This window comes from Eubalaena glacialis, chromosome 12, assembly GCF_028564815.1.
Source record: "Eubalaena glacialis isolate mEubGla1 chromosome 12, mEubGla1.1.hap2.+ XY, whole genome shotgun sequence".
Classification (NCBI taxonomy): domain Eukaryota; kingdom Metazoa; phylum Chordata; class Mammalia; order Artiodactyla; family Balaenidae; genus Eubalaena; species Eubalaena glacialis.
Genome location: NC_083727.1, coordinates 68,043,573 through 68,070,321, shown reverse-complemented (window position 1 = coordinate 68,070,321; position 26,749 = coordinate 68,043,573). Strand labels below are relative to the sequence as shown.

General features: G+C 41.7%; 1 protein-coding gene across 2 annotated transcripts in view; it reads right to left on the bottom strand.

Moving 5' to 3' along the window:
- The window catches only part of BACH2 (BTB domain and CNC homolog 2), a 273,204-nt gene that overhangs the window by 154,675 nt on the left and 91,780 nt on the right, over positions 1 to 26,749 (bottom strand). The window contains exon 2 of one of the 2 annotated variants that reach the window (XM_061207047.1): positions 2,112 to 2,260. The gene's annotated coding sequence lies outside the window, so the exon portion shown is untranslated. Of the gene's footprint in view, positions 1 to 2,111; positions 2,268 to 26,749 lie in introns of those variants that run through there. The other variant, XM_061207048.1, reaches the window with a different exon arrangement.

Below are 26,749 nucleotides of genomic sequence, written 5' to 3'. Positions count from 1 at the left end.
AATTTGTGAGGAATCATCATACTGTTTGGTATTCAGTTTTTTTAAATTAATAAACTTAATGTTTTAGTGCAGTTTTAGGTTGACAGCAAAACTGCAGGGAAAGCACCGTGGGGTCCCACATACCCCTCGCCTCCACATGCATGATATTTTTATAGAGATGCGCTAGGCACTTGGTGCCTTGAGTGTTTCGCCCAAGGCTGCAGGGAGAGCTTCAGGCAGGTGGCGCCAGGGCCGGCAGGAGTCTGCAGCTCCAAGTTGCCTCAGGTGTCACAGCAGCCTTCTACCCGTGCTGGCACGTAGTCATTAAACTGACTGACATCAAAGGTCATCTATCAGGAAAACCTGCAGTGTAAACGTGGACACTCACAGACGCCAAAGCAGGAAAGCAGGAAGGAGATTAAGGAGCCTTCGATCCAACCCATTTCTCTTACTTCTTGGTGAAGATGCTTCATAAACTGAAGCTTCCCAGAATGCTGTACGGAATAGCCAATTAGTGCTTGAAGGAGATGTTACAGTTGGTAAGGGTAGAGTGATAATAGGTAATTACATCGCTCACAACTCTGTCAGCCCTAATACCAACCCTGTTACCAGCCCTTTGGGCAGCTCCCAGAAGACAGCTCCGGATTAATTCCTTTTAGAACTCTTTCATCACCTCTTGCTTTTTTGGTCTTATTTGTCTGATTTTGTGATTTTTATTCTAAACACATGCATTTAAATCTATCTCCGGGATTTTGGGCTCCGTTAACGTTTAGGCAATAGATAATGCTCCTTCATTACATATCTGCTTGGGAGTTGCTTTATTAAAAGTGATTATTCTCAATTTCAGAGAGTTATAGTAAAAGGACTGTAAGCCCTAAGTGCTACTTTGAATGATAACATTTACCATATTGAAGTAAAATGTTATAACTCACAATGCTTATCCACAGATTCAAAATGCCCAGAAATTTCTCAAACATTTCCTGGACAGTATCACTCAGACTATTTTTACACTCACATTGACTCAATGAAACAAAAGAAAACATGTTGTGTAAAACTCCTACATTGAAAGCTTAGAAATATACAAAATGCATATAGGTTCACAGGCACATCTGTACATTTGCATGTATGCTCCCATATACCCTAGTGTGCATTTGTTGAACCAAACTCTTCTACTTTATTCTATTAACATGGAATAAATTGTTCTTGTCCTCCGCAGAGAGGTGACCGGCTTGTTCCAAAGCTAACACAGTAACATGCTAACCTTCCAAATATGTCAGTCCTAAGAACTTAAAACCCCACAAAACCCTGGACTTGCTGGCTTGGACTGTTTATTAGAGGTGCACCTTCCTTCCCATATGTGATTTGTAAATCAAGTCACATTTAAGTGTACGAGAGGAAGGATCATACTGGGATGATTCACTTTGAAAGGGAACAATATATTTCCCAGTCCAGGGGGAAAAAGATTTTCTCTTTTGAGTGTATCTAAAAGCATGATGAGGACACCTGCAAAAGGACCGTAGCTGTCATTTTAGCCGGTTAACAGCACTGTTAGTCAACCCTGTTGAAAGCCAAGGGCAAAGAGTGGCTGGTACTCGCGCCTCTGGAGTCGAGCTGGCACAGAATAATGACATCTACTTGGCTGGACTTTCAAAGGTGACAGTGCTGAGAAGACCTTAACATTCTCTCTTCTGAGAGATGAGTCCATGTATTAAGTAAAGCACCACTATCTTAATTTAGTGATGTTTCATACACTTTTCTACCTTTATCATTCCTCCTTTCAGTCACACTTGAGTTACAGCAGTGATTCTCAAAGTGGGGTCCCTGGACCAGCTGCATCAGCATTGCCTGGAAACTTGTTAGAAAAGCCAATTTCCAGACCTACCCCCCAACCCCATGTCTCCTGAATCCGGTAGTCTGGGCACGAGGCCCAGAAAGCTGGACTTTAACAAGCCCTCCAGGTGATTCTGAAGCAAGCTTATGTGTAAGATCCACTGAGTTAGGGAACCACCAATATGCAGATTCTAACCCCGTTCCCTTCCTCAATTATAATTCTCAAGACACCTTGTTATTATCATCTCAGAAAATTCTTAGCCTTGTTTGGTTGGAGGAAAGAAACCTTAGTCAAAACTTACATGTAATTTTTCCAGGTCCCGTGCTGGCTTCAAGTCTTAGGATGCAGGGAACTGGGCGAAGGGAGAGAAGAGAAGGCTACGGCAATCCATTCAGACATGGACCCCAACGCTCTGTGGGGCAACGTTGTGACAGGTCAGCGAGTGTCCACCTGATTGGGGAAGAAGACTGTCCATTAGCAGAGGAAACCTTGCATGTTAACATCGTCCCCTTTCCCCTGCTATCCCGCTATACCCCATCCCTTCCCCTGCTTTCATGACCTCTAACTTACAGTGTGCCTCTGGACCGGTCCATCTAAACAGAATACGATAAAATAATCCAGGTATCAATGCTGGGGCTCACCCCAGGGGGAAGCACAGCCCTCACCGGGTGCTCTCCTGAACCCCAAGGCAGCTTGGACATAGGTCAATGTCCAATCAGTTATCTCTCTATTTAATCTCATGAATGTTTTCTTTCAACAAATCACAACACCTTGATTCAAAAGACACACGTGCGGGATTTCCCTGGTGGCACAGTGGTTAAGAATCTGCCTGCCAATGCGGGGGACACGGGTTCGAGCCCTGGTCCGGGAAGATCCCACATGCCGTGGAGCAACTAAGCCTGTGCGCCACAACTACTGAAGCCCACGTGCCCTAGAGCCCGAGTGCTGCAACTACTGAGCCCACGCGCTGCAACTACTGAGCCCACGCACTGCAACTACTGAAGCCCACGCACCTAGAACCCATGCTCCGCAACAACAGAAGCCACCACAATGAGAAGCCCGCACACCACAACGAAGAGTAGCCCCCTCTCGCCACAACTAGAGAAAGCCCCCGTGCATCAACGAAGACCCAACGCTGCCAAAAATAAATAAATAAATAAATGAATAAATTTATTTATATATTTAAAAAAAACACATGGTTGTATTAACAAGATACAGGAAGCAAATGATAAATTTGAGAATTCTAATTGAAATGAGATGATTCTCTGATGCCTTGAATATGTTTTTAAAAAAATTAATAGTACTTATTTTTTCCTGAGGATAAATTAATCCATGCTTATTATAGAACATCTGAAAATTTTACGGAAAAGAATAAAGAAAAAATAAACATCAACTGTAACCTTGACACTGATAATCATTCATGATATTTTGTTGTATAGGTCCACGACCCCTTAAATGAAACTCCTGGGCCAGATACACTTCAGAGTTCAGAACTGCTTGGATATTAAAGAGTATTACAATGCTAAACTACCATTTATTACATGATGCCCCATTGGAATCTGGAGCAGCACCCCATAATCAAACCCATTAAAAATCTCTGCAGCAAAATAGATGCATATTCTTATTTAGTCAGATAAAATAGAGCCTCACATTAGTTCAGATCAGATTTTTCTACCAAAGAAGTCACCAAGAGACCTTTGTGATTTTTGAACCAAAAGGATTCAGAATTGGGGATAAGGGATTGTGGATCAGTATTCTTTTCAGATACACAAAAACAGTCAGAGTTTTGTTTCTACTTTTTAATTCAATATTTTATGAATGTGAGCAATTCCCCAAGTTATTAAAAATTCTTCAGAAACATGCTTTTCAATGTCTATGTAATATTACACCCCGTAGAAAAGGGTTTTGTTTATTTCATTATTTCTCTCATTTTTGGAATTACATATTTTCTTTTTTTTTGTTATTGCAAATAACACTTTGAAAGACATATCTGAATATCAGATTGTTTGAATTTCTGAGTATTTTCCTAGGTAGATTCCTAGAAAAAGAATTACAGGGTCAAATGAGCTTTAAGGGTCTTGATGACTTTTCAGAAAAGCTGTACCAATTTACACTCCTGCCACAGCATGAGTGTTTGTTTAATTTATTTAACTACCCACTTTATCGTAGACACAGAAAAAATACACTTGCCCATCATACACCTTAACAAAGTTCTAATCAGGGACAACCAAACTTCGGTTGTATTTTTGTTTTTCTTACGCAGAAGACAGTGAAGAGATCACTGTTTCCACATAAGAGAGAAATGGGAATAAGGTAAGTTTACCAGCAAGTTGCCCTCATTAGACCAGACTGAGTCAGATCTGGGCAAGGGAGGAGTTGCCCCTTGTCCGTAGGGTCCTCACTTGGAAAAGGGTGAGGGGGAGTATGGAAGTAATCCGCACATCATCATGAGAGGAGAAACAATCATTTTTATTTGTGTGCTGATAAATTCTGTTTCTGGAAGACTGAGGCCTTGTGTTTCCCTTCCATTTGGTGTTTTCCTATTTTTTGGACATTTGGCTACTCCTCAGCATGGCCATCAGAGAGCAGAAAGAGATGTGAAGACCAAATCAGACAAGCCCATAATAACGGCTAACCCTCCCGAGTGCTTATTACGATGTGTCAACTCTGGTGCCGGGTGCCTTGCGTGCATTATCTCATGTAATGCTGAGTGCATGGGTACAGACACTGGTGGCAGTGAAGTTCAAAAGTACGTCCTTGCTCATCAATCCTCTTTCTACCCTAGTAAGTCTGGAGGAATTAAACGTTTGCAATCTCAAAGATCTCTTCAAGCCTAGTGTCTTGAACGACTCCAAGATAATCCTAAGACTCAGTGACTCTAAGTCTGGCTATAAATCACAAATGTTACCCTTACGCTTTTTTTTTTTTTTGTCAGCACCTCCAACAGTATCTTCACGAAGCTGGGAAAATGGCATAAATAAAATCCAAGAAAATTCTAGATAATCATAAACACTTCGAAGGTCCTATATGGACAGGAGGGAGGCTGTATCTCAGAGTACAATGGAGAGTTGAGAGTCTGTTATATGTAACACGGAGAAGAATGAGGACACATACATAATATATACTTTAAAAACAACCAAAGGGGCTTCCCTGGTGGCGCAGTGGTTGAGAGTCTGCCTGCCGATGCAGGGGACACGGGTTCGAGCCCTGAGCTGGGAGGATCCCGCATGCCGCGGAGTAACTAAGCCCGTGCGCAACAACTACTGAGCCTGCGCGTCTGGAGCCTGTGCTCCGCAACAAGAGAGGCCGCGACAGTGAGAGGCCCGCGCACCGCGATGAAGAGTGGCCCCCGCTCGCCGCAGCTAGAGAAAGTCCTCGCACAGAAACGAAGACCCAACACAGCCAAAAATAAAATAAATAAATTTATAAAAACAACCAAACATACAAACACATTGTTCCCAAATGTGACTACAAATTAGTAATGCTAAATCAGGGTTCACAAGCCCAAGTTCCTTTCCATTTATAGCTTTTTCTAATAAATTTTCTTGCTCTCTTCCCTTTACATATTTAACCTTACAGGATAATTGATGTAGAGAAGGCCACAATTTTCATACACTAATAAAAGAAAATCGAAGAGAGATTTTTTTGTTATATGGAATGAAATAACCCCACTCTTTCCCTTATCTAGAAACTCAGTTTTGCATAGTTTGGTATATACTATAAAATGGCAGCAGTTCACAGAGAGAAAAAGAGAGGGGGAAAATTAATTTTATTTTGGGAGTGAGTTAAATTTATCTTCTCAACAATCTTCTCTAAAACTAAGGGGTGTTTCTATCAAATCTATCAAAAGACCAAGGATGTATCAAGAAGTGGACCATTTCCTCCACTGTGGCTTCTCTTTATACTTAAAATAGCATTCTCCTGATAATTAGGTGTCAAGTGGGTGGAATGGCTTCTAAGTGATTTTTCTTTGCCACAGTTGGATATATGGTTAATTTTCAGTACACCAGGCCTATAGGGTGTGAAAAATAAGGTGGTGATAGAGGAAATGACCACTCACCCTCAAAGAAAGAACATACTTTGTATTTTCCAAAGGGCCTAATTACTTGGGGAGGGGGGGAATAAAAAAAAAAAATAAACCACCACTAATGACAGAAATGATTACCAGAAGCTCTTTAGCTACTCAAACTGCAAAACTAGCATTTTTAAAGCTAATTACAAATTTGGATTCTCTCATTTAAAAAATATACTTTGAAGCAGCCCACTTCTGTTTTAGTGCTGAACCAAAGTCTGTGCAATTGGCACATTATCAAAGTAAAAAAAAAAAAAAAAAGCGTTGCTTGAACAAAATTACACTTTCAATGTCACTAAATCTTGAACTGCAAAATACCACAAGCTAAAAACTAGTAATGCCATGTGGTTATGTTATCTTACATTTACAAGAGAGTTTATAGTTTCCTAAGCCCTAAGAGACTCAGACTGCGGCCACCCACAGGAGCTTTGCTATCAAGGTCAGGTCATTCACTGCCTCTGAGCTTGACACCTTTCACAGGTTCCTGTGAGGATCAAATGAGAATGCAATCAAGAGAGTTCTTGCAAACTCTTAAGACATATATAACATGTTGGGTATCATTATTCTTTTCACTAACAGCTTTGTGAGGCATAAAGCTACAAATCCCCATTTCACAGTTAAGGAAACTGACAACAGGAAGACAGAGCAAAAAACAAAAAAACAAAAAACTGAGTTAGGAGAGTTTTTATCTGAAATGGCCACAAACTAGCTGAGTGACTCTCTGGACTTGATTTCTTCAGTAAAATGAGGGAGTTGGGTGAGATGCTTTTAAAAGGCTTCTTGAAACTAATGGTTCTGTGATCTGCGACTTGGCCATGGTAGCGATGGGGCAGCTTTAACAACGACTCTTAGGAAGCAGTCTCTCCTGGAGGCCAAGGTCAGCACTTAACCAATCTGCAGTGCTGGGGCAGGGTCCTTGAGCAGCCTCCCATGCCTGCGGATGGGCCATGCATTAACTAACTCATTTTGCTGGATTAAGGGGAGGTTGGGGGCATCCTAGGCCAATAGCCAGGGCCTCTGGGGCATAAGAAGGAGGTCCCGGAAGAGCTTGACACAGCAGCTCTTTAGTTACTGGTACAAATATTTCACAATTCTAACAACTAGTGTAGCCAGATAAGTGTAGACCACTGGAATGTCAGTCTGGCTAACAGTCCCACTGTTGTCGGGCTACCAGTTTCAAAGAGATGGCCACCTGTGCGGGCCACCCACCTTTCCTGACTGAGCTCCTACAGTGTTGGAGGAGAGATCTAAAAGGGTTACTTTTTGTCATATGAGTGCACATCACGGTCGCGTGAGAATCTCACTTCCAAAGGACTGGCTGGGGCCACTAACTTCTGCTTCTACTAATGATACTCTACCAGGCTGTCTAATACAACTTCCTGTAATGCAGAAAATGTTCAATATCTGTGCTGTCCAAAATGGTAGCCATCAGCCACATGTGGCTATGGAGAACTTAAAATGTTCCTAGTGAGACCGAAGAACTGAATTTTTAATTTTAATCAATTTAAATTAGTGTACATTTAAATAGACACACGTGGTTAGTGGGTACCTTATTGAACGGTGCAGCTGTAGGCTGCTTCACATACTAGTTTTCTTGGCTGTATTTTGGACCCCAGAAGCTCAGAGGACAATACATAATCATCTCTTCAACAAGCATTTACTGACCTCCTGAGTGCTGGGCACCATTCAGGTATCTCAGAACAATGGTGAATAAGACTGCCATGGACACTTCCTGCTCTCATGGTTTTTCTCAGCTACACTGATTTCCGAAGACCTCACAAAATCTTGAAGTGGTTCACCAGACTGCGCTTAGGAGAAGGTGGGTGAGGAGATATGGTAATGCTACACTAAGCATGAAAGCACTGCTTTTTCGTTTCTTCATATTTACTGTTAGGAAAACTGGGGGAAAGTTTAAAAAAGAGATATCTGAATGGTTACTATTCATTCACTTACAAGTAAAGTAACATATCCCAGATAAGGGAAATCATCTGTAAGTAATTCCCTCTTGCACAAACTTAAATTTACTTAAAAGAAAAAGTCAGTGGGACCTGCATTCTTAAGCTAAGAAAAAGTAAATGGTATTTAATTACAGCAACAGTCATAAAAAATACAGGTGGGTCTCCATCTGCAAGCAGTGGGCAAGGGAACGTTTATACCAATTAGCTGTGAAATGATCAGATTTTCCAGATCATCATCAGCCTTACTTACACTTCTTGTATAAGTAAGGCTGATTGCATTCTTTATCCCTACAACTCAACTCTTAGCTAAGATTTTCACCGTGGTTTGAATGGGATTTGATGAGCAAAGCCCCCTTTGCTTTTCCCCAAGAACCTACAGGTGGAGGTGTTTTTATCTACATCACAAATCAAATACCAGCAACATTATTTCTAAGAAACAGAAAAGTGGTTTGGTTTATTGGTTTTCCGATTTCCAGTATTGCTTCCTGTATCCTGTTGTCAATTCTCTCCTGTCCTGATCACCTTTTCCTACCTTACTCGGATTTAGACTGATAATAAGAAAGCAAGACAAAATATTCAGAATTGTTTTATGCTTTTGTTTGAACCTGAATCCAGGTTTGCCAAAATTTAAGAGGACAGGGATATCACGCACCGGGAAAACAGTGTTTTTAAGCTAATTCTCTCCATTGTATTTATATTATTTCACTTGAGGTGAAAGAATCACCAAGCAAAATCACCTGATTTTCTCAGCATCCCAATGGGGTTGTACTTGGATGACACCATTGGGCCAATCTGACTTTTGAGCTTTAAAAATGCCACTCTGGTCCCTCTGTGCAAAGTCACACTATTGGTTTTTAGGGCTAACAAATAACTCTTGTACCCATACACAGACATACACACATTCCATCACTTTTTCCCTCTGGATTGAGTAGAAAGAGAAATTACAGTGGTCAGAAAACAAGAGTTCAAAACTTAGTTCTAAAATTACAAATTGCATTTCGAGACTACCATCTGCTGGAAAAGGTCAAATCTCAAATGTTCTGCTGGTCTCATGCTGTATAAAAATATTACTAAAAACTTGGTGACAGCTTTAGCAATAAACATGCTAACTTGTGAGTGGCCTTGGAGTCCTTATTCATATTCTGAAGCACTAAATTGAGTAGGCACACACCATTTTATGACCAGAAGGGCTTTAAAAAGAAAAGGGTCCACTGACGTTAATTTTTTGGAAACTACAGAGATGAGGGTTTTTTTTTTAATCTACATTTCACACAGAATGTCAACAGTCAGTTGTATGAGGCAGAAGACCTTTGAATCATAGATCTTGTGGCTTTTGTGTTTTGTTCTACTAGCATGGGAAGGTGATGTGAGGAAATGTGCTTTTTTTTTTGCTGCAACAGAGAAAGAACTGGGGAGCAGCCATTTCAGAAAGGATGGAGAAAATTAATTAAGATAAAACATTTCTGAAAGTTTCCACTTACACACATTTCAGATGCTGGGACCAAGTTACTCTAGTTGGAGAACCCCAGCTAGAAAATTCACTTCTTGGATACTCAAGGTATTTACGTTCCCAAAATATAGTGGAGAGCTCGTTCAGATTCCTACCCCTCCCTAAGAGGATGGTGCAATCAGAACAACTTGCCATTGACAATTCTGAAAAGAAGCTAAAAAGAAAGAAGTGTTGAAAATACACAACCTGATACCAAAGGGGAAAGGGAGGGAGGGATAAATTAGGAGTTTGGGATTAACATATACACACTACTATTTATAAAATAGATAACCAACCAGGACCTACTATAGCACAGGGAACTATACTCCATATTCTGTAATAACCTGTAAGGGAAAAGAATCTGAAAAGAATAGCGCTGAATCACTTTGTTGTACACTTGAAACTAACACAGCATTATAAATCAACTATACTTCAATAAAAAAGAAAATACACAACCTGAAATAATTTGGGGGTTTCTGTAAGTTTTATAAGGTAAAAAATGGAATACTGGCCTGTATTTATGCATAGTAATAATAATACTTTCCATTGACTCAAAACTTCCACGTGCCAGGAACTGTGCTAGGAGTTTTCGGGTATTATTAGCATACCCGGTGGATGAGAGAACCATGGCTCAGAGAGGCAACGTGCCTTGCCCAAGGTCACATTGGAGGAGATGAGAGGGGATGATATGTAATCTTTATCCATGCCCATCTGACCCCAAAGGCCACCCCTATCCTATGCAACACTGCCATCCACTACACTTCGGGGAGACTACATCCCTCTCCCCAAAGGAAACATGACCGCTTTTCCATGTGCTACCAGTAAAATGTCAAAGTAAAGTGACAAAGCTGCAGGTCCTTTAGCAATTTAATTATTTGTGCATAAAGTTGACTAGCTTGTTAGCACTAAAATGGTTACATTTCATGAAGCATATTCGAATTAAAAATTTTTTTCTATTGCAGTTTCTTAAAAATACTATCAGGTATCTTATTTAAAAATGACCCAGATCATTCTCTCCAGGTGAATTATAAGCATAGGATACCTGTCCTCTGTCATGAGACACAGCAGTGAAAACACTGTATCTGGTATCTCGTTCTGGGTCCCAGTCTTTGAAGGGCAGCACCACCCTGGCAATGCCCAAACAGAAAACACCCAAAGCAGATTCTGATGTGGCATTTAGGGCTCATGTACCATATTTTCCATCCTTAGGTCAAAGACCATCTATGAAATCAGGCAGTCAGTGACTAAGTTCATCTGCAGGAGTGGAGATGGGCGTGTGTGTAGGGGCTGCCTGTCAATTAGTAAAGGGCAGTTTCTTGAGAACTTGGATGGGCATCAAGGAAACCACAAACAAAACGAAAAGACAACTCACAGAACGGGAGAAAATATTTGCAAATGATGTGACTGACAAGGGGTTAATATCCAAAATTTACAAACAGCTCATGCAGCTCAATATCAAAAAAACTAACAACCCAATCAAAAAATGGGCAGAAGACCTAAACAGACATTTTTCCAAGGAAGATATACAGATGGCCATGAGGCACATGAAAAGATGCTCAGCATTGTTAATTATTAGAGAAATGCAAATCAAAGCTACAATGAGGTATCACCTCACACCAGTCAGAATGGCCATCAACAAAAAGTCTACAAACCATAAATGCTGGAGAGGGTGTGGAGAAAAGGGAACCCTCATACACTGTTGGTGGGAATGTAAATTGGTGCAGCCACTACGGAGAACAGTATGGAGGTTCCTTAAAAAACTAAAAATAGAGCTACCATATGATCCAGCAATCCCACTCCTGGGCATGTATCCAGAGAAAACCACGTTTCGAAAGGATACATGCACCCCAAAGTTCACTGCAGAGCTGTTTACAATAGCCAAGACATGGAAGCAACCTAAATGTCCATCGACAAAGAAATGGATAAAGAAGATGTGGTACATATATACAATGGAATATTACTCAGCCATTAAAAAGAATGAAATAATGCCATTTTCAGCAACATGGATGGACCTGGAGATTATGATAATCTCCTAAGTGAAGTAAGTCAAAGACAAATGTCATATGCTATCACTTATATGTGGAATCTAAAAAAAATGATACAAATGAACTTTTTACAGGACAGAAGCAGACTTACAGATATTGAAAACAAACTTATGGTTACCAAAGGGGAAAGGTGGGGGGGAGGGATAAATTGGGAGTCTGGGATTGACATGTACACACTACTATATTTAAAGCAGATAACCAACAAGGACCTACTGTAGAGCACAGGAAACTCTGCTCAATATTCAGTAATAACCTAAATGGGAAAAGAATTTGAAAAAGAATAGATACATGTATACGTATAACTGAAGCATTTTGCTGTACAGCTGAAACTAACACAACATTGTTAATCCACTATACTCCAATATAAAATAAAAATTTTTTAAAAAAGGAAAAATAAATAATGCCTTGACTCTTCCCAGGTTCAACACTTGGTCTGGGCTTTTGAGGGATCTCTGCCTCTTTCATCCCATCTGAGAGCTTTGCTTCTGCCTGTGCTTCATCTATCAGCTAGCAAAACCTGTAAATTCCTCCCCGTGTGGGGAGCTGTGCACGCCTGCCAGCCTCATCTGCAGGAGCAGGTGCCCCTTGACTTACAGGTCACACAGGTATGGGTGCCAAGCGGGTCTCATGCAAGGCAAGGTGCCGCTGGGTCATCCCCACGTGAGGCAGGCGGGGTCCACACAGAGCTGACTGCTGCCTCAGGGGAGAGGGCTGCAAGTCTGGCCGAGGACCCTTAAGACAGGACATACACGTGGTGTCTAAGAAGAGTGATGCACCCTTTCAGGAAAAGCCACTACCCTTGACCCAGCTGTTCCAGCCAAAAACCTTTTGATTTTCTTCTCTCCCCTCATTTCTAGCAACTATTCCATCGGCAAGCGCTTTGACTCTAACTTCAAACTATATCTCAAATCTGTCAACTCCTCTCCATCTCTGCCGCCATCAGCATCACTTCTCACCTGGCCCACTGCTACTGCCATGGTAACTGGCCTCTCTGTGTTCAATCCACACCCACCCCCACTCCCAGGCATCGAGGGTCCCCAAGACAATCCCAGGTCCGGTGATTCGCTAGGAGACTCACAGGACTCAGCATAGAGTCGTTCCCATGGCAACGGTTTATGACAGCCGTCTGCTCCCAGCTCGAACCCTGACTGGGCTCTGGCCACACAGCCGCCCTCTCCCCCCCAAGACTCTCCTTCCCCAGGCTCTGCTTCCTGCCCGTGCTTCCTTACATGACAAACTCAGCTTCTCTCTCTGGATTTACAGGCTCCTATTCCTGCCACCATCTGCCTTGTATAAAAATCAACTGGGCTTAATCCTGCTGTGGTCACATACCCTTCGGAGGCTCTTGGGCCGTGGCCCTGAATCCCACTGTGCCGACAACCACGTGGCACCATCCGGGCCGACTCCAGCCTTGCTCAGTCCCCAGCCCAGCCTGACATCCACCGCCCAGCTCCCCGTCCCAGCCCTCTGACTCGGGCCACCTCAGTCCTTCCCCCTTCTCTGCCCACTTCCCAGCTCAGGGCAGATTCTTGGCAGGATAAGGAAGAGAAAGAATGGGGAGCGGAGGAGAGTGAAAGTCAGAAGCGGCGGAAGCCGCTGTGTGTACACAAGGGCACTACATTTGTCCATAGGGATTTTATACTCTTCTGTAGACCTTAAAAAAAAAATTTTTTTTTTCAGAAACCACAGATCAGCAGAACTGCAAGGGACCCTGGAGATCGCCGAATCCAACCTCTTCATTTTACTAATTAGGAAACCGAGGTGTGAGGAGAGGAAGGAAGGAAGGAGAAGGCAGCATTTACTGAGGTCTCATCATCGGCTCTGGATACACGGTCACAGGTCGCACAGCCAGCGAGCGGCAGAGTTGGGGCCACACAGCACTTGAATGAGCATTTTCATCCCACACAAGTTTTGCCTGTTACTTACATATTCATATCATATGCAGGAAAGGGCTTGACATTTAACATATAAAGATACTTGGAATTCCCATCACAAAAGGCAAATGGTTTTTCCCTCTGTATTATCCAATACAGTTTTTTATTGTGGTAAAATATGCAAAACATAAAATGGACCATTTTATAACCATCTTTAAGTGTACAGTTCAGTGGAATTAAGAACATTCATCTTGTGCAACCATCATCACTACCCATCCAATACATTTTTTTGATAATAAAATTTTATTTTTTATTTTTTTATATATTCTTTTAAAAAAATTTTTTTATTGTAGTATAGTGGCTTTTCCAATACATTCTTAAGTGAGTATTTTCTGAATAGTAAATTCAAAGTAACATTGAAGGACACCAAAAAAAAAAAAGTTTGAAGGAAAAGACAAGTGGAAAATAAACTTTTGGGGAGTTACGTGTCATTCAACAAAACCTTTCATACACGAGGTCTCCCGTGACATATTTTTCATTATTCTCCTAGTCTTGAAATCAGAACTGTGAGAATGCTGGTCACCAGGTGAAAAGGCAGCTTTTGTCACTTCTCTAGGATCTACACTAGTTGTATGAGGTTACAAAAATGTTACGCAACCCACGACATCAAGGCCTTCCATGCATCCTCCCTAAAAAGACAAATAAAACAGTATTTCTTGGAAAGATAGGCATTTAGCAAAGCACTGTGTCTAGATGGAGCTGTCTCTGCCACTGGGGTCTGCTTCTAAGGGTTCAAAAGTGTTGGCACAAAGCACAAAGAATATCCCTTAGCTATTCAGCATTTAGTTCAACTCCACAATGTATTTACCAAGATTTCTTTTTATTTTTCCCGCCGTCCCTTCTTGGTTTAATGACCTCAAATATACCAACATCCTGTCTTACCTACTCCCCTAACAATTTCCATCAAATGCCAGGACAGAATCACACAGCACTGCAGGCACTAAGATCATTCGCTAAGAATTCATTTTTATTCCAAAAACTAGGAGCGCCAGACCATTCAACACGATCTATCACACAGCCAGAAAATGAGCCTGGCACTTTAAGAGAAACATCTAAATTAATTTTTTTAAACCTTTCTCCCATCATAGGCTCTTTAACAACCTAATAACTCTCTCCTCAGAAAAAGATGCACAAATAAACACAAAGCCTTTCCACATAACGGGAAGGGTTCAAGGGCCCTTTGAAGCCTAAGACTCCATGGGGGAAACCCAGGTTAAAATCCTCTGCTGTAAATGAACTCCAACAAGAGTTCCCTCTGCGCATGCGTTTCTGTACTGGATCCTGGTCCCTGGAGCATCCCAGGGTGACTTCCTCTGGTGACCCTTTAGTCTCTGGATGAGGAATGACCTTTCTTGTTTTAGCTTCAGGAACATCCCCACCTGACTTCTGGTCAGAGTTACTGTGAACATGGCTGCGCTTCTCCCAAGCCAGCCGGCCGCTCTGGGAATACTCGAACTCTCCCCAGTCTCTTTCGAACTTGCCTTACCCAGACGGTCTTGGGTTCTGTTCTTTGATTTGCTGTCATGGATCCTGCTGCCCCCTCTCTACCCCTGTCACTTTCCTTCTTGGCCCTTTGTGCACTCTTGTAATTTAAAAAATTAAACTTGATTTTCTTTCTTTACCATAAAAGTAACAACCTCTATTTTGTATTTAATTTCTTTGCTTTCCCTCCAAAAGCACCCTTCTACCTTTCATCCCTTTGCCCCTTGGGATTAATCTGCCCAACACTGTAAATCAACTATACTTCAATTTAAAAAATTAGCCTGTCTATTATAAATAGTGCTGCAATGAACACTGGGGTGCATGTATCTTTTTGAATTATGGTTTTCTCCAGGTATATGCCCAGGAGTGGATTGCTAGCATGGAAGCAACCTAAATGTCCATCAACAGAGGAATGGATAAAGAAGATGTGGTACATATATACAATGCAATATTACTCAGCCATAAAAAAGAACAAAATAATGCCAATGGTAGCAACATGGATGGACCTAGAGATTGTTATACTGAGTGAAGTAAGTCAGACAGAGAAAGACAAATATCATATGATATCACTTATATGTGGAATCTAAAAAAAAAAAGGGGCACAAATGAACTTAATAACAAAACAGAAGTATAGTCACAGATGTAGAAAACAAACTTATGGTTACCAGGGGATAAGGAGGGGGGAGGGATAAATTGGGAGACTGGGACTGACATATACACACTACTATATATAAAATAGATAACTAGTAAGAACCTGTTGTATAGCACAGGAAACTCTACTCAATACTCGGTAATGGCCTATATGGGAAAAGAATCTAAAAAAAAGGAAGAGTGGATATATGTATATGTATAACTGATCCACTTTGCTGTACACCTGAAACTAATACAACATTGTAAATCAATTATACTCCAATAAAAATTTTAAAACATTAGCCTGTCAATTTTTACAAAAAACTAGCTGGGATTTTGACAGGGCTTGTGTTGAATATGTATGTATATCAGTTTGGTGGTATTCCCATCTTAACAATAGCAAGCCTTCTGATCTATGAACATTGGCTGTCTTTCCATTTCATTTAAGGTCTTCTTAATTTCTTTCTATAGTGTTCTGTAGTTTTCAGTGTATAAGTCTTGCACTTCTTTTGTTAAATTTGAGTATTTCATTCTCTTTGATGCTGTTGTAAATAGAGCTGTTTTCTTAATTTTATTTTCAGAGTGTTTCATGGCTAGTGTGTAGAAATAAAATTGATTTTTGTACATGGATCTTTTATCCTACAATCCTAAACTTGTTTGTTAGTTCTAATAATTGTTTGTGCGTTTTGGTGTGTTTGTGGATGCCAGTCTTAAGTATTTTAAAGCATTTTAAAGCACAGGTAGACCGCAGCACATAAACCCAGCACTGAAATTGCACTGCAAATACTAAGAGCCCACACTACTCGTCCCTCCTCCCTAGGCACTGGGTGATGCTCCTGCTTTGTGGCCATAGTCTTAGTGGCATTCCTACTCTTGCTGACAGCCATACAATGATTTGGAGAGATATGTTTCTGGGACTCCAGGATGCACGGTGAAACATAAACCTATTTCCCACAGAAGTGGTGTTATAAAGACAAGTCAAGTCCTCAGCCTATCCTCTGGGGTCTATTTAAGTGGGCATCACTAGGTAAGGATGCCACCAGGTCTGGCTTCACCATTCCCAGAGTAACAGAATTTAAAGTTTCGTTTCTATAGGAAGCCACATCCTAAAGGAGTTTTGAATGAACCTTTACAAAAGAACCTTCCTATCAGCAGAGACTTCTTATGGGTTTTCACATAGACACATCTATCTACACCTTTCCACTTCAGGACAGACTCCCAACATACATTACTTTGAGGGACAGCGGTGGTTATTTTCACAAAAAACTGCTAAACTTGACACAAATTATAATTTTATTCTTTAGTAGACTATATTTTGCTTCAGGTTTAAAAACTGATTTCCAGCCAGCCAGCAGTCAGAGAACTACTTTGCATCTTGATCCATGAGTCACTGATTTAAGCATGCATTTGCCCAGAATACCCAGGCATGTGAAAGGATCAAAATACCACACTTTGATTGATTCAGAAAGTTGTTTCCTACCATCACGCAGTCTGAGAGTTTCTATGCTGTGTCTGACTAATTGGGGAGGTTTAGGAGCTGAGAGCCAGGAGTCACTGTGCAGAAGACCTTGTTTCTTTTCTGGGCACCAAGATCCCAGGGAGTGAACCGGTTCTCCGTGGCAAAGTGTATCCGCATGACGCTCATCTGAGCACGATATGGGTATCATCTTTTGAAGGGATCCTGGTTATTTCGGTTTGACAAAAATCGAAAAACATTTTAAAAAGAAAATCGGATTTGTGTGTAAATGAAGAATATTCCTGAAAAGAAACTCTGTTACGAAACTGAAATCTGGAGACCGCGGTGGTGCTAAGTTGAGTCATCAGTTCCCTTTACACCCTAATAATTGACGGCACTTTGATCACAATGACTGCTCTGGGTGATGCTTTTGTGTTTGCTTTTTTAAGTACTTCCTTGTGTAAACAGGTTGTCTTACAATCATCTTGCAAACATGTTTACATTTGGGGGATCATGGAGAACATCTGTTAGAAACAGATTTCACGCTTTTCTGTCAACTCAGGGAAATCCGAATCATGTTTCTTGGTAATATAAAAAAGCTCTTGGAGAGTTAAATGAAGTTCTACGGGAAAGGGGTGTTATGGAATATTTTGATTGCTCTTCGCATATGTACTTAGAAATTTGTCCTGAAAACAACCATTTGAAATAGTTCTAAACAGGTATTAATTATTATTCTGTGGTTGTAGATGGGGACAAGGAGGTATGAAGAGGTCAAGTGGCTTGGTCAGTGACTGAGAAAGTGGCCAAAGTGGGAACCACACACCCCGCAGGGCTTTAGATTTACAATCTTCAGGTATCAAGGGGCCTGTGATTTTATTTCCACAAAGTGTTCCAATTCCTTGCAATTTTATTAAAGTCACTTATTCTGGAGAGGGCAAGAGGAGGGGCTGAGTGATGGACTCTAAACAAGGGCAGTTTTCTAAAAAATTTATTTTATTTAAGTATAGTTGATTTACAATGTTGTGTTAATTTCTGCTGTACAGCAAAGCGATTCAGTTATACATATATATCCATTCTTTTTCATATTCTTTTCCATTCTGGTTTATCACAGGATATTGAATATAGTTCTCTGTGCTCTACAGTAGGACATTGCTATTTATCCATCCTATATATAATAGTTTGCATCTGCTAATCCCAAGCTCCCAATCCGTCCCTCCCCCTCCCCCCTCCCCCTGGCAACCACACATCTGTTCTCTATGTCTGTGAGTCTGTTAACAAGAGCAGTTTTCAAATCCGGGTCCCGAGTTAGAGATCTAGGTGTGTGTGGAGAGGAGGGGCATGCAGAGGGGAACAGGAACAAAGCTCAGAGGAGAAGCTGGACACACAAGACTTCAGGCAAAATGCTTTACTGAAACCTCAGTACTGAGCCTGTGCCTGCCACGCCCGGAAGCACGATGCCCCTCTCGGAGGCACACCAACTTGCTCTGGCCCTAGGCAGGAGCCGCCTCCATGTGGAGGGAAATTACTGCCATCAGGAGGGAACAGAGACGCAGCAGGTTCCACAGCGCTGCCCCATGGGCAGCACAACCCCAAAAGCCAGGCCAAGGAACCCCTGCCCTTGACCCTGCCTCGAACTCATGACCCCCTCCGCCCCTTCAGTGCCTCAGAGGTCCCCACCCAAGTGAGCTCCCAGCGTCACTGCAGGACTTTTACCTCAGTCTGTCCTCTTTAGAGTGGGCTACTCCACCTGTATGGTGACTGAACAGCCAAGTGGCAGCTGTTTAAGGAGATGTGGCTGTACCTTGGCTGCATGGCCTGGGTGGGTGGGGGGCCCTGTGCATGCATCCAGGCCCCTGTACAGTGGGAGGAGTTGGGGGATGGGAGGACAAGGGGCAGCAAAGAAGGGCAGGGTGTCCACCGGCTTTCCCTGAACCACCATGCTCCAGCTGGGAGCTCCAAGGAGCCTGTGAATTCTAAACTCAAAGCCAGCCTTCTGAAAGGTCACTGAGTCATGGTAGAGGATAGAACATATTTCATACAACCAGTCTGTTAGCTTGATTTACAACATTTTAATATTTAAACATATGGCACGTGAGCTTCAATTGTGCCCTTGTCCCACGCTGTACAAAGTTTAGGGCCAGGCCTCCCGGGGCGGTCATCAAGATCAGGACTGTGTAGCCTGTAGACGAGCACTTGGGGATTATGCACTCTGATGCTGCAGACCCTGACCCTCTGGGTGAGGAAGCTGAGGTGGCTGTAAGGGGCTTTCAGAATATCAAGGTGCTTACGCAACAAAGGTTTCCTTCACTGTTGTTTTGGGGAGACTATGTGCAAAGTGGGTAGCTAAATCTTTGCCCATCTAGCTGCTCTGCAGCCAAACACATCAGGGTCTTGCTACGGGCTAAATGAGAAAAATTTCATTTTTTAAAAAAAATTCACCCAATTCTTTCATCTCTTGTGGTTTCTTTTTTCCATACTGTGCAATAATACATTTACCAGCAGCTAGTTTAACAACTTGATGGTACCAGTGGGAACCAACCCAACAGCAGTTAGACACACCAAGGAAGGACCAAGTGTAGCCAGGCAAAGAAAAATACCAATGAATGTTAGGCTGAACTGTGAGAAATAATTCAGTAGCTGTACATCAAATGCATAAATATGATTCATTTTTAAAGGCCCATACATGTTACACCCACTTTCAGGAGTTTCCCAAAGTAATTTAAAACTATTTGATGTTGCTTCCTGTTTTTCAGTCCTTTTATCTGTTGATGGGGGTGGCAATTCTACTGTTACCAACTGAACGAGAAGAAAAGTGAAGGATGGGGCAAGTTTCCTAGTTTTAGTCATCAAAATCTGCTTTAAAAGACCTCAGTTTTAGATTTTAAATTTCCAAATTTGGGGCTGTAAGCTTCAAAGTCTAAGATTTATCCTGTATTATAACCATAGATTGCACCAACATTTTCGCTTCATGAACTTACATCAACTTTGGGCTTCCTGCTCTCTCCAAAGCTTCCTACTAAAGCACCAAATCTTCAGAAGAAGGGGAAGAAAACAGGGTGGCAGCTCATTGGCCTCCGTCTATAGTCAATACATTTCTCCCTTCTTCCTTGAGGTAAGGACTGACCAGAAAAAGACCTTTTTCATATTTTGAAGCCAGTTTCAGAAACATGAGAATATTTCATAGATATTTATTCCATCAAATTATCCTCAGGTACCTCTCTGGAGAAGTGGTCGCCTCTTCTTATTATATGGCCTGAAGAGCTCATTATTTTAATCCAGTAGATGGTTAATGAAAAGCAAACCTACATGCGCCATGAAATAACCACCCATCAACGCTATAGCAGGGTGAGAGGCATTTTCAGGGTTGGGTGGCACAACTCACCTGCAAAGGCTTGACCACCAAGTGGTTGATTCTGATTAAACACCTCCAATGAGAAAAAAGGTACTATCTCCTAAAAAGCCAAGTCCATTTTGGGCAATTACATGCACAATATCACTGCATATATATTTAGAGAGTTCTCTCTCAGACGAATCTGCCTCCCTGTAACCTAAAACCACTGGTCTGCCATCCAGGGTCACCAGAGCAAGGATAACACCTACACACGTGTTAGGGAACAGTCATGGCTCCATCTTTTTTTACCCCATTTTTTTTCTCCAGGTAATTGTTTTCAGTTCCTTCACATGTCACTTAGGACATGGTTTCAAATTTTCTCACTACCATTGTCTTTTGAAATAAAAAAAGCTCTAAGTTAAAAAGAATAACCATTTAAATTTAATACCATGCAATAGCCAATGATACATTTGCCAATATGTCCATCAAAATGAAATCTCAAATTCAGCATCATTTTAACAGTGAGGAGCAGACAGAACTATCTATCCCCTTCCTAGTCCTACAATGCAATCACAATTTCGTTAATGTTTTGGGCAACTCCTTCACCTCACTGACTGGGATTGAGCTTGTGGAAATTAATTCCTATGAGGATTTCTCATATATTGCTATTGCATTTTATTTCCCACATTCTCTATTCGTGATTTCTGTTTTTGGATACAACTGTAGGTCTTGACACTGATTTCTATTATTAAATGTCAGCTCTCTCAGGTTGAGTTCCTTGTTGTTTTCTTCTTTCTTCTGTTTATCCGCTCAGTGGCAAAGGAACACATGAAAGAGAACTCTGCGCTCAAGAGATTTTTTTTTTTTTTAATCCTGAAATTGCAGTAGGCTTACAAAGCAGTGGGCAGTCAGGGTGAAAACTAACTCAATACACAATACCCTTTAGGAACTGGCTCCGTGTGTATGCTGCGTTGAATTCTGCTTGGTCAATTCCGAGAGGAAGCTCGGAATAAATATTTACCATATTTATTTATTTCTCCTACTGAGAACTATCTAAGACAAGAGGGTGTTTAATGATGAAAGAGATTTCAAGATTTCTGCTCTGCGCTGTGTCCTGCCCATGGGGCGTGAGGACAGATACAGGTCCCAGCTTCATAATGAAACCAGACACAGTTCACTTCCTTTTTTTCTGAAACCACCCCCTCACCTGGGGGATGTCTTGAGATGACACAGAGTTAGTCAAGTGTCACTAACCTAAGATAATGAAGGGAATGATTGGTACTCATTATCGTTGACAATAATAATATTTAAAATATCCTCCTGGGAAGACAGACAGCATTTGCTTGGGATAGAATATAGCCCTGACTAAGCTGACCTGCTCCAGCTGCAGATCCCTACAATCCCGAAAGGAGAGAGGAGACATTTCAACTCCAGAGCTGTTTTCTCTTATAACTGGCATAAAAAGGAGAGGTCAAGAAGTGTCCAATCAGATGAGTGGACAGGGGGCTACACCTCCATGGTTTATTTACTGAACATGAACTACCAAGAAATCACAAACACTCTTTGTCCAATCCCTCCTCTGCCCCTGGCTTTCGGGAGATAGTCTGACTACCGGAGATCAGAGAGAGGAGGCCAGTGCAACACACAACCTGGTCATCAGGTGGGCTCTTCCCTTCCCGTAGCCTGGAGGGAGAGAACCAAAGGCTGGGGCAGTGGAGGATGTCTGCCATCTCTCCAGACAAGTGGAAAAAAACCCAAAACAAATGTAGAACCTAGACCCTTCTTGTCTCAGGGTCCCCCAAGAAATGTCTTCAGTCTTGGCTGTTTTCTACTGTCAACCTTTTCATTGAGGACACAGAGGTGATGTGTCCCATCCTTGGGCTTCCTGTAGGCTCTTCCTCCTCCTACCAGGAATCAATGACCATTCCTGAGTGCTGGATCCTATGCCCGTGCTCTCACTTAAGGAATTTGTCCCTGCATTTATCCTTACTCTTCCTGTGACATCAATGTCTCTCTCTCCAGGACTACTGGCATCCAAGCACGTTTACTATCTCCCATCTTAAAATCCCTTCTTGATTCCATAACTTCTCCAGGTACCACTCCCTTTCTCTGCCCTGGTTTCGAAGGCAGACCCTCAAAAGAGTTGTCTAGACTTGCTTGTTTTCAGATTTCTCATTCTCTCCTTAGCCTGTTGTAAGTAGGTTTTGTGTTATTTCAGAGCAACTGCTTTTATCAAGGTCCCCAAGGATTCTACCTTCCCCATTCCATGCTTCACTTTCTATTTTCTTCTTCCATGACGTTTTAGCATCACTTGACTCAGTGGCCCACTTCCTCCATGAAACGACTTCTTCCCATGGCTTTAATGGCATCACATTGTCCTGGCTTCTCACCTGGCCTTCTCACCTCACCTGTGACCCCTCCTCCCACAGCTCCTTGGCTGCCTCCCCTTCTAAATGTTAGTGTGTTCCAGAGCTCCAACCTCGAAATTTTTCTCTTCTCTAACTACACTCACTCCCAGGTCTATGGCTTCTATTACCCATAGGCTGAGGGCTCCCAAATCTGTTATATGTTGCCCTGACCTCCTCCCCGATTTCCATATCCAATTACCCACTCAGCATCTGAACTGTATATCCAACATGCATCTCAAATATTACATGGCTGAAATGGAATTCTTGTTACCACTCTCCCTACTATCACTCTCCTGCTTGACACCTTTCCTTTAGACTTTGCGCTGCTCTTAGAATAGAATCCAAGGCCTGCAAAGCCCTGTTTGGCCCTCTCTTCTCATTCATACCCATCCTCCTCTTCTTCCCCCTTCTCCAGTTACTTCCGCCTGAGGGCCATTCCACCACCCATGTCCTGTCTGCTCCAGCGCTTTTTGCATCTTCTTCTGCCTTGGCCTGGAAGGTCCTTCCCTTAGCATGGTAAGGGCCTTCTCTCCCATGTCAGGCATTACCTGACCTTCCTATACACACATCCCTATAACTGCCCTCCTCCTGATCACACTGCTCCATTTTATTACCTTTCTAGCACTCATCACTCTCTGAAATTACCTTGTTGACGAACAGGATTGCTGGTTTATAGTTTGTATTCCTGAAACAGAATGTGAATCTCCACTAGAGCAGGAATCTTGTTTCTTATGAAATTGAGTTATTTGTAGTGAGGTGGATGGACCTAGAGTCTGTCCTACAGAGTGAAGTAAGTCAGAAAAAGAAAAACAAATACCGTGTGCTAACACATATATATGGAATCTAAAAAAAAAAAAAAAAAAAATTGTCATGAAGAACCTAGGGGCAAGACGGGAATAAAGACGCAGACCTACTAGAGAATGGACTTGAGGATACGGGGAGGGGGAAGGGTAAGCTGGGACAAAGTGAGAGAGTGGCATGGACATATATACACTACCAAACGTAAAATAGATAGCTAGTGGGAAGCAGCCGCATAGCCCAGGGAAATCAGCTCGGTGCTTTGTGACCACCTAGAGGGGTGGGATAGGAAGGGTGGGAGGGAGGGAGACGCAAGAGGGAAGAGATATGGGGACATATGTATATGTATAACTGATTCACTTTGTTATAAAGCAGAAACTAACACACCACTGTAAAGCAATTATACTCCAATAAAGATGTTAAAAAAAAAAAAAAGGAATCTTGTTTCTTGTGCTATGCTGTATTCCTACCATCTAGAACAGTACTTGGAATACAGCAGGTGATTAATATTTGCCGACTGGATGCAAGTATGTGTGAGTAACAATGGGTGGTATGATACCCCTCAGGAAAGACCTCTGCATATTGCAAAATAATCACATACAAGTAAGGTAAGAGAAGTAACGTGTTACAACTAGTCCAGACTCTGTCTTCTCAGACATCATCACTCTATGAACGTCTGCCATCTTGATTCCATTTCAGCAGGTTAAACAAGACAAAGAGTCCAAGCTCTCACTGCCTCTCGCCAGTCCCCAAACTGGTCTCTTTGCTGCCCATCTTTTTCTTCTCCAGGTCATCTTCTACAATGTAGAGAGTCATCTTTCAACATGGAAACCTCGTCATACCACTTCCCTGCATCCCACTGATTTTAGAATGAAGCTCGAATATGGCTTCCAAGGTTGTTCAGGATGCTGCTCTTTCTTAAGCCTCATCTTTAGCCACTGCTCCTACCCTGCTCTATGTCCCAGCTGTCCTGAAATTCAGTTCTTTGAAAGCACCAGCTGTTGTCCCCTCAGGATTCACATAGTCATTCATTCCCCTCCCCCTGACCTGGCGAACTCATCCTTCAGGTGTCAGATTGGACAGCACTTCCTCTGGGAGCTTTTTTGGACCCTCCCTGTCCGGGTTAGGTTTGCTTCTTTTGTAATTGACAGCATCCCGCACTTCTGCAGTAACAGCCTTTGTCATTCCCGTGATGATCACTCATTTAAATGTCTCCCCCACTCCTTTGTAAGTTCCTTGATGGCAAGGACTACGCTCTCCTGTCCATCTCTGAGCCCTAGCAAGAGGTGCTCAAGAATAATTATGGAATTAATGAACAAATGGACTAATGTGTGAATCCCACCAAAGACAAAAGAGATAATTCTAGAGGGTGTGTATGTGGTTAGCTTTGATTTTTCTATTTTCTTTAATCTCTTTGATTCTTCCTAATTCTTCATTTTCAACATTCTTGCTTTTAGCGTTCTAGTCTTTACTTGTATTTTGAATCAACCTACACTTCTCCCTTATTTTGTGTTTTTCATACCAAGCAGAAATAAACAATTGTTCTTTTTTTTTTACAGATTTTTTTTTGATGTGGACCTTTTTAAAAAAAGTCTTTATTGAATTTGGTACAATATTACTTCTGTTTTATGTTTCGGTTTTTTGGCTGCAAGGCATGTGGGATCCTACCTCCGCGACCAGGGATTGAACCTGCACCCCTCGCACTGGAAGGCAAAGTCTCAACCACTGGACCGCCAGGGAAGTCCCAAACAATTGTTCTTTTTTTTTTTTTGTATTTTATTTATTTTTTTATACAGCAAGTTCTTATTGGTCATCTATTTTATACATGTTGGTGTATACATGTCAATCCCAATCTCCCAATTCATCCCACCACCACCACACCCCCCCCGCCACCCCGCTTTCCCCCCTTGGTGTCCATACGTTTGTTCTCTACATCTGTGTCTCTATTTCTGCCTTGCAAACCGGTTCATCTGTACCATTTTTCTAGATTCCACATATATGCGTTAACATATGATATTTGTTTTTCTCTTTCTGACTTACTTCACTCTGTATGACAGTCTCTAGGTCCATCCACGTCTCTACAAATGACCCAGTTTCGTTCCTTTTTATGGCTGAGTAATATTCCATTGTATATATGTACTACATCTTCTTTATCCATTCGTCTGTCGATGGGCATTTAGGTTGCTTCTGTGACCTGGCTGTTGTAAACAGTGCTGCAATGAACATTGGGGTGCATGTGTCTTTTTGAATTGTGGTTTTCTCTGGGTATATGACCAGTAGTGGGATTGCTGGGTCATATGGTAATTCTATTTTTAGTTTTTTAAGGAACCTCCATACTGTTCTCCATAGTGGCTGTATCAATTTACATTCCCACCAACAGTGCAAAAGGGTTCCCTTTTCTCCACACCCTCTCCAGCATTTGTTGTTTGTAGATTTTCTGATGATGCCCATTCTAACCGGTGTGAGGTGATACCTCATTGTAGTTTTGATTTGTATTTCTCTAATAATTAGATTTTGAGCAGCTTTTCATGTGCCTCTTGGCCATCTGTATGTCTTCTTTGGAGAAATGTCTATTTAGGTCTTCTGCCCATTTTTTGATTGGGTTGTTTGTTTTTTTAGTATTGAGCTGCATGAGCTGTTTATATATTTTGGAGGTTAATCCTTTGTCCGTTGATTTGTTTGCAAATATTTTCTCCCATTCTGAGGGTTGTCCTTTCATCTTGTTTATAGTTTCCTTTGCTGTGCAAAAGCTTTTAAGTTTCATTAGGTCCCATTTGTTTATTTTTGGTTTTATTTCCGTTACTCTAGGAGGTGGGTCAAAAAAGATCTTGCTGTGATTTATGTGATTTATGTCAAAGAGTGTTCTTCTTATGTTTTCCTCTAAGAGTTTTATAGTGTCTGCTCTTATATTTAGAGTTTATTTTTGTGTATGGTCTTAGGGAGTGTTCTAATTTCATTCTTTTACATGTAGCTGTCCAGTTTTCCCAGCCCCACTTATTGAAGAGACTGTCTTTTCTCCATTGTGTATCCTTGCCTCCTTTGTCATAGATTAGTTGACCGCAGGTGCATGGGTTTATCTCTGGGCTTTCTATCCTGTTCCATTGATCTATATTTCTGTTTTTGTGCCAGTACCATATTGTCTTGATTACTGTAGCTTTGTAGTATAGTCTGAAGTCAAGGAGTCTGATTCCTCCAGCTCCATTTTTTTCCCTCAGGATTGCTTTGGCTATTCGGGGTCTTTTGTGTCTCCATACAAATTTTAAGATTTTTTGTTCTAGTTCTGTAAAAAATGCCACAGGTAGTTTGATAGGGATTGCAATGACTCTGTAGATTGCT